Source organism: Triticum urartu, chromosome 4, assembly GCF_003073215.2.
Source record: "Triticum urartu cultivar G1812 chromosome 4, Tu2.1, whole genome shotgun sequence".
NCBI lineage: Eukaryota > Viridiplantae > Streptophyta > Magnoliopsida > Poales > Poaceae > Triticum > Triticum urartu.
This window is the reverse complement of record NC_053025.1, coordinates 84,873,307-84,885,104: the sequence shown is the minus strand read 5'-3', so window position 1 is coordinate 84,885,104 and position 11,798 is coordinate 84,873,307.

Here is an 11,798-nt window from a genome sequence, read left to right as displayed (position 1 = left end):
GGTTCGGTCAGTTTCTGTACATAGTCCGGCGAACGCCGCACTCGGAGCTCGGACTGACCTGCGAATTCAGGCTTTGCCACGCCTTTACCGCATCACGCGGACGCCCTGCATCGACTTGACTTCAGCGCCAGGCCATATTTCTTTTATTACTCACTTTGCATAAATTATTTATTATGCAACGATTTTTTTAAATTATCATTATTACTATTATCTCCGGTTTGCACTATTTTTTGTGCACAGGAAAATGATCCGGGGACTTCGGCGTCACTCTGCCGGTCTGCATTGATCGTGCTATGTCACCACTTCGGCGTGTCAAGCTCTCCGCTCCGCCACCTCGGGACCGTCTTGAGGGATGGAACCTTGCCCCGCATCAAGCTCGGACCGCGTCATCAATACCGAATACATTAACCAGCTAAGTCGCTTTCATGCTCAAAGTTTTAATTTCTAACTTGCGTTCGGTTCGACCAAGCATTATACTTTTTTGGAAAAAAGTTGCTTCTAAAAAATTTCCTTGTCCAAACTTTGTTTGTGACGCATAAATTCAAATACCCCATTTACTTGGGGGCTTCCTTTATGAAGCTTTTCCTGTTGCATATGATTATACTTGTACGGCTTCGTTCCTTGTTCGTGTATTACGCCACAATATGCACCATATTGACTTAAGCGATTTGCAAGCTGGGTTGCCTCGCTCCTGTGTTTACCCCTACGTTCCCGATTGTTCGGCTAGGGAGTAAAGGGAGCACCTCTGCGATTGTCACGATCGGGTCACCCGAGCCGGACCTCAGACTGGGTGAAGCCGAAAGCTAGCGCTCTTATAGTTATTCAATGATGGTCGGCACACAACGGAACTCATGAGTACAAAAAATCTATTGCACAAGTCTCATAATAACAATGAGCACCGAAGAAAGGTATCGGTGGGGGTACTATTTTCTTCGAAGATGCTTCTTACACTTCACGGTAATATAGCATAAGTTCCTTGAGCGCGCTTTGTCTGTTACAGCCTTATGGCCTGATTGCCTGGTTATTGGAAACACCGTCGATATTCTCGACCGATGGAGTACATAACACTTTTCGGTCCTTGACCGAAGAGGGAGAAGCTGACGGTCGGTTAAGACGCGTTTAAAGTTCGGTTGAACATAGATATGATATAGGTACTTCGGTACATGCAATCATTCTTCTACCCAAGTCACTTGGGGGCTCTTAAGTTTATTTGAGCCGTTTTATAATAAGTGTTCTTCTTCTTAGTCGTTGCAAAGTTTTATTATTATTTATCACTCCTTTTTCGACACGAGTGTGCGGTCACTAGCCGGGGAGCCTAATTTCTCTCTCAAAGCCGCTAGAGTTTAGTTTGCTAAACTGGCCTGATGAGAAGTACTCCGCCCTCGAGATAGGAGGTTGAAGCCGTAGGCTGACCCGCTCGAAGTCTTGAGATCGGATGTATCATGTTAAAGCACGACAGAAGCACTTCTTTTTCTCAGACCAATTTTCGGATTGGCACCGAACACTTGATCTTGTTCGGACATCATGTTTTTACTGACGTTTCTTGGTTTTCCAAGCTTTTTGGCACTTTTAAACTATTTGTGCTTTTCCAGCATTAGTCTTACAGTGCAACGCCAGACACCTTTAGGGATTCGGCAAAAACATTCTCAGATATTGCTATATATGCATCGGTTTCGAATTGTGTCTTCGGTCAATAGTTGGGTTGCCCGGCTCCTGCACTTGCGTCCTACGTTCCATTTTGTTCGGATAGGCGTGCAAAGGGAGAACCACTGCGATTGTGCTTCCAGCTCACATGGTTAAGCACCTTAGTGGAGAAAGCCGAAAACTGACTGTCACAATAAGCGTAAACTGGTCAGCGATCCGATGACTATGACGGGCCATTCATAACATTGGCCGAAGTGTTTACGGCTTGACCTCGACTGTCGCCGAACACTACCGGGGGCTATTAACTGGCCTCCCAAACTAAATCCTCGATATTTTGCTCTTACATTCGAGCTGAGGTTTCATGATCATGCTTAGCATGACAACCCGAAGAAAGGAACCGATAGCGGGACTATTTTCTTTGGAATACATTTCTTCTGTTAAACAGTAATATAACATATCTCTCTGCGTACCTTTGTTTATAAAACCGTGTGGCCAGATTGCCTTGTTTGTCGTAAATCTTTGCCCTCATAAAGGCTTTATAAAGTAGGACAAACACTCCTCGGCTACTGGCCAAGGAGGTGGAAGCCGATGGTCGGTCAACAAAGTTTTGTACAATGCGGATCCGAGCATTAATGACGTAAAGTACTTGGATACATAGAGTCATTACACATAATTTGTGATTTTACTATGGATATTGATCCTTAATTCGGCCACCCGTGCCCGCATTAAGGCTTGGGGGCTACTGGGCTTCGGGCTTATTATTTACAAATATTAAAGGGGCACATCGATCCCCTGATCTGGTGTTGCCACCCGACCAGTGTCTCGGGGGCTACTGCATTGCTTGTCCAATGCAGAAAATTTTATGTGCAATATAGTTTCCGAGGAGATTTTGATTCTCAGGTTGGTCGGCCGCACCCAACCTGAGTCTTGAGGACTGAGCACGCCGCTTTTGTGTCCCGAAGTATTCTGCCGAGCTAGGACTTGATCCTCAGGCTGATTTTGCAAATCAACCTGAGTCTCAGCGGCTACTGGGATCAGCGGTCTTATGTCATCCTTCATGTGCATCTCGGGTTTTAGACCGATACACACCTTGAGGGCTACTGGCTATATATCTCGGCAGAGAATAAATTGCACCAATAAAAAATATTGACAAAAAATCGGCCCATAGTCGGGGTGGTGCACCACCTCACAAGCAGTTCGGCATAAAGCTCGGGCGCTAGTGGCTGGCTCCATAGAGGGCATTTCCGGCATTAAGCTCGGCTAAACTCCTTCAACTTTTTTGAACCAAGGTGATATGACACCTCGGATATAGTCCGGCATTGGAGCCTGGACACATTCTGGCGTTGGAGCTCGGATATATTTCGGCGTTGGAGCTCAGATATACAGTCCGGCGCTAGAGCTGGGAAGCGGTCCGGCGTTGGTGCTCGGCTGCAAAAGATACATCGAATGCAGTCCGGCGTTGGAGTTCGGACGCAAGAGGACCCTGCCTCCCGGGAACAACTTCAAACCCGAGGTGTGGCATAAAAATAAACAAGGCATTGATAAAGGCCAGAAACTTAAAGGGGCTCCTCGGGTACCCGACGTGTAAACTCGTCGAATGCATTTCGGCGATCCTCAAGATCGAAGATAAAGAAGATTTGTTGAACCAGTTTTCAAGACTAGCAACCGAAGATGAAGAACAGTTCGGAAGAATTGAGGAGCGTCCCTAACTTGAAGACCGGTTCAGGGGGCTACTGACGGTGTCCTGGACTAGGGGGTACTCAACACGTCATCTCCCGATCTGATAGATTGGGCCGAGGACCCCCGTGGCCTTATACTCATGGGCTAGTTCGGACAGCTGCCGCATACAAGGAAGATTCCACAAGACTTGGCGATCAAGACAAGGACTTCTCCCCACCAGCGTATTCGGCTAGGACTCTTGTTATCCTAGGCCTCCGGTGCATTATATAAACCGAGGCCAGGCTAGTCGATAGAGATACAGCAGACAATATATACAACAATCATACCATAGGCTAGCTTCTAGGGTTTAGCCTCCTTGATCTCGTGGTAGATCTACTCTTGTACTACCCATATCATCAATATTAATCAAGCAGGACGTAGGGTTTTACCTCCATCAAGAGGGCCCGAACCTGGGTAAAACATCGTGTTCCCTGCCTCCTGTTACCATCCGGCCTAGATGCACAGTTCGGGACCCCCTACCCGAGATCCGCCGGTTTTGACACCGACAACCAGTTTTAAGAAAAAGGGTAAAGGGAAGAAGGGGAACTTCAAGAAGAACGACAAGCAAGTTGCTGCTCAAGTGAAGAAGTCCAAGTCTAGACCTAAGCCTGAGACTGAGTACTTCTACTACAAAGGGACTAGTCACTGGAAGCGGATCTGCCCCAAGTATTTGGCGGAAAAGAAGGATGAAAAAGTGAAAGGTATATTTGATATACATGTTATTGATGTGTACCTTACTAATGCTCGTAGTAGCGCCTGGGTATTTGATACTGGTTCTGTTGCTAATATTTGCAACTCAAAACAGGGGCTACGGATTAAGCGAATATTGGCTAAGGACGAGGTGATGATGCGTGTGGGAAATGGTTCCAAAGTCGATGTGATCGCCGTCGGCACGCTACCTCTACATCTACCTTTGGGATTAGTTTTAGACCTAAATAATTGTTATTCGGTGCCAGCATTGAGCATGAACATTATATCTAGATCTTGTTTGATGCGAGATGGTTATTCATTTAAATCAGAGAATAATGGTTGTTCTATTTATATGAGTAATATCTTTCATGGTCATGCAACCTTGATGAGTGGTCTATTTTTACTAAATCTTGATAGTAGTGATACACATGTTCATAGTATTGAAGCCAAAAGATATAAGTTTAATAATGATAGTGCAACTTGTAAGTGCATCTAGTGCCACCCCTAGTTGGTTTTGGAGTATTGACGACAAACCTAGTTGAGGGACTAATGTGTTTGTGAGAATTGTAGGATAACACAGGTAGAAGTCCCTCATTGATTCGGTTTTCCTACCAGAGATGACCCCTAAAAATGTATGAAGACATTGAAGTCAAAGGTGGTATATGAAGATATTCACATTGAAGACTATGACAAGAGAAGACACCACATGAAGCCTATGGAGCTTGAAGACTTAGATCTTTCATAGTTCTCTTTCTTTTGTGTTGAGTCATAGGAACCACCGTACTGTTAAGTGGGGTCCAAGAGAACCAGTCAGAATGACTGAAGTGATGCTTAAACAAAACCTATGTCTTCGAGTGAAGACTTTGAGAGCGAATCTTGTCCAGAGTCGGGCAAGTCAGCTTTGCTTGTAGCCCAAGTAAAGTTGCCATGTGAGTTTGAAATCTGACCGTTGGAACATGTGTCAGTTCCTTAGTGACCCAGGGTCATTTCGGACAAATCAGGTCGGGTTGCCAAGTGGCTATAAATAGCCCACCCCTTACAACCATAAACGGTTGGCTGCTCAGATTCAGAGTACGGCTTTTGTCGTTTGAGAGCAACCCACCTCGAAGCCTTTGAGAGAGAATTCCTTGCGAGGATAAAGCCCTAATCACCTAGAGCTAAAGAGAATTAGGCATCACTTAAGTCTTCTTGTCTGTGTGATCTGAAGACTTATTACACTTGAGGACTGTGCATCCTCCAGCCGGTTAGGCGTCGCATTCTGAGCATCCAAGAGACATTGTGGATTGCCGGTGAACGAAGTCTGTGAAGGTTTGGGAGTCTACCTTGAAGACTTACCAGAGTGATTGGGCGAGGTCTGTGTGACCTTAGCTCAAGGGGAATACGGTGAGGACTGGGTGTCCTGACCTGCGTGTTCAGGACTGGGTGTCCGGGACTGTGTGTCCTAAGGTTTAAATACCTAGCCGCCCTAACCAGATGTACAGTTGTCACAGCAATTGGAACTGGTCCAACAAATCATTGTCTTCAGCGAGTCACTGGTTTCATCTTCCCTTCCCTTTACTTACTGTTACTCCTTGTGAAGTTATTGTATGTTCGAACTATCTTTTGTCTTCACTGAGTGACTGCGTGTTCTGTGTGGCTTCATAATATATTCCTACTTGATCCTTACTACATTGCTTCTATTAGTCATTGTGCTTTCACTCTATTGAATACTTGACTATGGCTTGCCTAGTGTAGTCTACCTTCCGCTGCAGGGTAATAGGTTTATTTCTATCGTTTGTCTTCATAACTTCCACGCTTTGAAGACTTTCATAAAAATCGCCTATTCACCCCCCCCTCTAGTCGATATAACGCACTTTCAATTGGTATCAGAGCGAGGTGCTCCCTTGTTCTGTGTGATTCGGTTTAACCACCTGGAGTTTTAGCTATGTCGACTGCAGGGATAATTAAAGTCTCCGTTGCGTGCCCCGTCTTTGATGGAACTGAATATCCCTACTGGAAGAATAAGATGCGCATGCATCTTGAAGCCATTAACGTCGACCTATGGTATGTCGTCAAGAATGGCGTTCCCAAGGCTGGAGAAGGTGTCACTGCTGCTAATGTCAAGAAGTTCGTTCAACTGGACTCTACTGCCAAGAATATCATCTGTGGTCATCTGACCAAAGGACAGTATGGCCGTGTGAGTGCTTTGGAAACATCTAAACTGGTCTGGGACTGGCTCTCCAAGGTCAATGAAGGCGTCTCAACCCAAAGAGATCAGAGAATCAGTGTCCTTCGCAACCTCTTCAACTGCTTTAAGCGAAATGACAATGAGAATGTCCAGCTCACATTTGACCGACTCACTGACATCACAAATGAGCTTCAAGCCCTCGGCGCTACTGAGATCACCAAACATGAAGTCGTCAAGAAACTACTGAGATCACTTGATAGTTCGTTTCACACCCTAGCCCTGATGATTCAAGAACGTCCTGATTTCAAGACACTCGATCCGTCTGACATACTTGAGAGGCTCAACACACATGAGTTTTAGCTTTCTGAGAAAAGAGATATCTACGGTCCAAACTATGGGCGAACTCGTGCCTTGAAGGCAAAAGCTGTCTCCTCATCTGAAGAAGAATCTGACAGCAGTTCGGATGATCCTGAAGACATTGGAAGGGAACTTGCTATGCTTGTGAAGAAGTTCCAAAAATTCACCAAGAAGAAAAGTTCAGAAAGTCTTCCCGATCAAGCTCAAGGAATGATGAAGCTCCTGCTCACGACTACAAGAAGAAAACATGTCACAAGTGCAAGAAACCTGGCCACTTCATCTCTGAGTGTCCACAGTGGGACAATGAGAACAAAAAGAAGAAGAAGAGCAAGAAATATGACTCTGACGACAAGAAGAAGAAGAAATACTCAAAGTCTTCTTCCAAGTCTTCCTCAAAGTCTTCATCACACAGGAAGAGCTCATCTGGCAAGGCATGTGCGTTTGTTGGCAAGGAAATGGATTCAGAGGAGGAGTCCGCTTCTGAGGAGGCGGAGGTGGAGTCTGAGGAGGAGTCCGATTCAGGCGTCGCAAGTCTGGCTACAGCATACGTTGCCAAGTCCATTTTCAACACTGAAGACAATGACTTCATCACCGACACCGATGCAAATGACAAGGACTACTCCGCTTCTACCTACTGCTTCATGGCACGCGGTGCCAAGGTAAACACACGCACTACTCACTATCAAACATCTAGTGACGATGACTCTGATTGTGGTTCAAAACCCAGCTACAAAACAATTGCTAAAATTGCAACTGAACAACAGAAAGCTATGGAACATATTCAAAAACTGTTAGACAGAAGCGATGATCTGTTAGGTGCTGAAATGACTCGATCTGAATCCTTAATTAAAGACATAAAAAATCTTCACGTTAAGTATCAGGAACTTGAAAGTCGTCATGAAACTCTCTTAGCAACTCATGAAAAGCTTTCCTATGATTATCTTCAAAGGAAGCAAGATCTTGAGAAATTGAGAGCGGCTCATGAAGATCTTCAAAAGGAAAACGAGTCACTTCGCGCCAAACAGATCAGTTCCGCTCAGGAAGGATTTGAACCACCATGTCTTAAATGCATTGAGCGTGATAATGCTACTTCTGTTGCTGAATGTTCTACTGCTACTACTGTTGCAATATCTTCAACTGTTGATGTGGTAACTAAACCCTCTGCTGAGGATACCACTGCTATTGCTGATGAGAATGCTAGGTTGAAGACATTGCTTGAAACAGGGATGTACAAAAGTCTTAAAGGGCATCAGACACTATGTGATGTCCTCAAAAAGTAGATTCTGAACCGAAACCCGAGGAAAGAGGGTGTTGGGTTCGTAAGGGAAATGAATGCTGATGGCTCTTACTGGAAACCTGAGCAGTACCCCAAAACCACGTGGGTTGCTGCAAAGGAACCTTCAGCAGATCCATCCAATCTATCTGGCTTCACTTGTGCTAACCCCATTATCCTTGATGAATCCCTTGATGCAAACTATAAACTGTTTAAGAATCAGAATGGTGAAGTGTTTGCTAGGTACATTGGTACTAACTACAGGAATGGACCGCCTATGAAGAAGATCTGGGTTCCGAAAAGGTGTCTGGAGAATCTTCCTGTGAATGTCATCATGACACCTCACGTGAAGAAGACAAACCTCAGACCAAAGGCTTCATACGGTCCAAAGGCTTCATACAGACAGAGGACTCACCTGAGTCGCACTAACGCAAATGTTTTGCAGGGAAACCATACTCATGCATATGAATATGAGAGCGGTTCATCAAACCGCCATGTTCATAAGACCAAGAACTATTCTGCTTATTCTTATGAGTACTATTGTCCGCCTGCAAGACTGTTTGCTAGGGCTCCAAAGCCAAAGTTCTCAGATGCTGCACTTAGACTTATTGCTTCTAAGCCACCCTTGAAGATGTGGGTGGCTAAGAAAGCTTAACTCTCTTTTGCAGGGAAAGGTCTCCAGCAGAAAACCAAAATCGTCTGACGCTATTGCTAGGGACCTTAAACATCTTGTAGGGTGCAAGATCAAATGCCCGAATGGTCTTACTATGTACTTCGTTCCTGAATCGCTTGCCACTCTCCCCATTAGTCCTAATCTGGATCTAAGCTTTCATAACCCACTGGTTCGTCAAATGTTTTTGCTTCACAATGCTCTTCGTGAAGCCTATCCCCCTAACTGCACTGTAGGGTATGACACCAGCGTCTTCAGAATGGATTATTGATAGTGGGTGTACAAATCACATGACTGGCAAAAGAAGCCTTCTTATGGACTCAACCTTACGTCCATCCGACAAGAGCCACATCACATTTGCTGACACTGGTAAAAGTAAGGTATTGGGTCTAGGTAGAGTTGCAATCTCAAGGGATCAACACATGGATAAAGTCATGCTTGTTGAATCCCTTGGCTTCAACTTAATGTCTGTCTCAATGCTTTGCGATTTAAACATGATCGTAATATTTGGAAAATATCGTTGCCTTGTTCTAATGGAATCTGACAAGTCTCTAGTATTTGAAGGGTATCGAAAAGATGATTTGTACGTGGTAGATTTCTCAGCAGGACCATAGCTTGCTGTATGTCTTCTAGCAAAAGCTTCAGAATGGTGGCTCTGGCATCGGAGGCTTGGGCATGCTGGCATGAGGAACCTCCACACCCTAGCAAAGAAGAAGCATGTCATAGGCATCGAGGGCGTCAAGTTCAAGAAAGATCACTTATGCGGTGCCTGTGAGGCAGGAAAGATGACGAGGGCCAAACATCCATCGAAGACAATCATGACCGCTACTCGACCCTTCGAACTGCTTCACATGGATCTTTTCGGTCCCACTCATTACTCAACTCTTACTACTACTACTTGTCTCTATGGCTTTGTCATTGTTGATGATTATTCTAGATATACTTGGGTGCACATAATCCTTTACAAGACTGAAGTGCAGGATGTCTTCAGACGCTTCGCCAATCGAGCAATGAACAACTATGGCGCCAAGATAAAGCATATCAGAAGTGACAATGGCACTGAATTCAAGAACACTAGCCTTGATACATATCTTGATACCTTGGGCATCACACATGAATTCTCAGCCCCGTACACGCCACAGCAGAATGGGGTCGTCGAACGCAAGAACAGAACACTCATTGAGATGGCCAGAACGATGCTAGATGAATACAAGACTCCAAGAAAATTCTGGCCTGAAGCCATTGATACTGCATGCCATACAATTAATCGTGTTTATCTTCACAAGCTTCTGAACAAGTCATCTTATGAGCTCCTTACTGGCAAGAAGCCAAATGTCAGTTACTTCAGAGTATTTGGCGCCAGGTGCTGGATCAAGGACCCACATCACACCTCAAAGTTTGCACCAAAAGCACATGAGGGTTTTATGCTTGGATATGGAAAGGATTCGCACTCTTACAGAGTCTTCAATCTCTTTCATTACAAAGTGGTTGAAACAGTGGATGTGCGGTTCGATGAGACCAACGGTTCACAAAGAGAGCAACTGCCAAATGTGCTAGATGAAGTTCCATCCAATGAATCAATCAAGCTAATGGGAACTGGAGAAATTATACCTTGTGAAGCTCATCCTGAAGAAGAACTTATCATCTCAGCACCTGATCAACATGAAGACAATGCTCAGCCTGAAGACATTCCTTCTAACAACGACAATGATCAGCAAGACCAAATCTTCGCCCTGTACATCCTTGCGTTGCCAATGAAGTGCAGATTGAAAGAATAATTGATAGCATCAATGCACCCGGTCCACTCACTCGTTCAAGGGCGACTCAGCTAGCAAATTTCTGTGGGCACTTCGCATTCGTATCAATAACAGAACCCAAGAAAGTTGAAGAAGCCTTCATGGAACCTAAATGGATTCAAGCTATGCAAGACGAGCTTCAACAGTTTGAGCTGAATAATGTATGGGAACTGGTCAAGCGTCCCGATCCTCGGAAGCACAACATAATAGGCACCAAATGGATATACCGCAACAAGCAAGATGAGCATGGTCAAGTTGTCAGAAACAAAGCTCGTCTCGTTGCTCAAGGATATACTCAAGTGGAAGGCATTGACTTCGATGAAACATTTGCTCCTGTGGCTAGACTTGAAGCCATACGCATACTGCTGGCCTATGCAAATCATCACAACATACTTCTTTATCAAAAGGATGTGAAGAGCGCCTTCCTAAATGGCAAGATTAAAGAAGAAGTGTATGTTGCACAACCTCCTGGCTTTGAAGATCCAAAATATCCTGACATGGTATACAAGCTCAACAAGGCACTGTATGGCCTCAAACAAGCCCCTCGGGCCTGGTATGACACACTCAAATACTTCCTGAAGAGCAAAGGCTTCATACCTGGTTCTCTCGACCCCACTCTCTTCACGAAGACATATGATGGTGAACTGTTTGTGTGCCAAATATATGTGGATGACATTATCTTCGGCTGCACCAATCAGAAGTACAGTGAAGAGTTTGGATATATGATGAAAGAGCAATATCAAATGTCTATGATGGGAGAGCTGAAGTTCTTTCTCGGTCTTCAGATACGACAGCAATGCAACGGCATCTTCATATCTCAAGAGAAGTATCTCAAAGATTGCCTGAAGAAGTTCGGTATGCAAGACTGCAAAGGCTTCACGACGCCAATGCCAGCCAAGCATCATCTGGGTCCTGACGACAATGGTAAAGAGTTCGATCAAAAGATATACCGCTCCATGATTGGTTCTTTACTTTATCTATGTGCATCTAGGCCAGATATTATGCTTAGTGTTTGCATGTGTGCTCGATTTCAAGCGGCACCAAAGGAGTCACATCACTTAGCTGTGAAGCAAATTCTTCAATATTTGGCTCACACCCCAACTCTAGGATTATGGTATCCAAAGGGCTCAGAGTTTGATCTGGTTGGATTCTCGGATGCTGATTATGCTGGTGACAAAGTTGATCGCAAGTCCACATCAGGCACATGTCACTTTCTGGGACGATCACTTGCATGTTGGTCTTCAAAGAAGCAGAACTATGTATCTCTCTCCACTGCTGAATCTGAATACATTGCTGCTGGATCTTGCTGCGCTCAGCTTCTATGGATGAAGCAAATGCTCAAAGACTATGGCATTCATCTGAAGCAAGTGCCACTCTACTGCGACAACGAAAGCGCCATCAAGATTGCCAACAACCCAGTTCAGCACTCGAAGACAAAGCACATTGAAATTCGTCATCACTTTCTCAGAGATCATGTTGTGA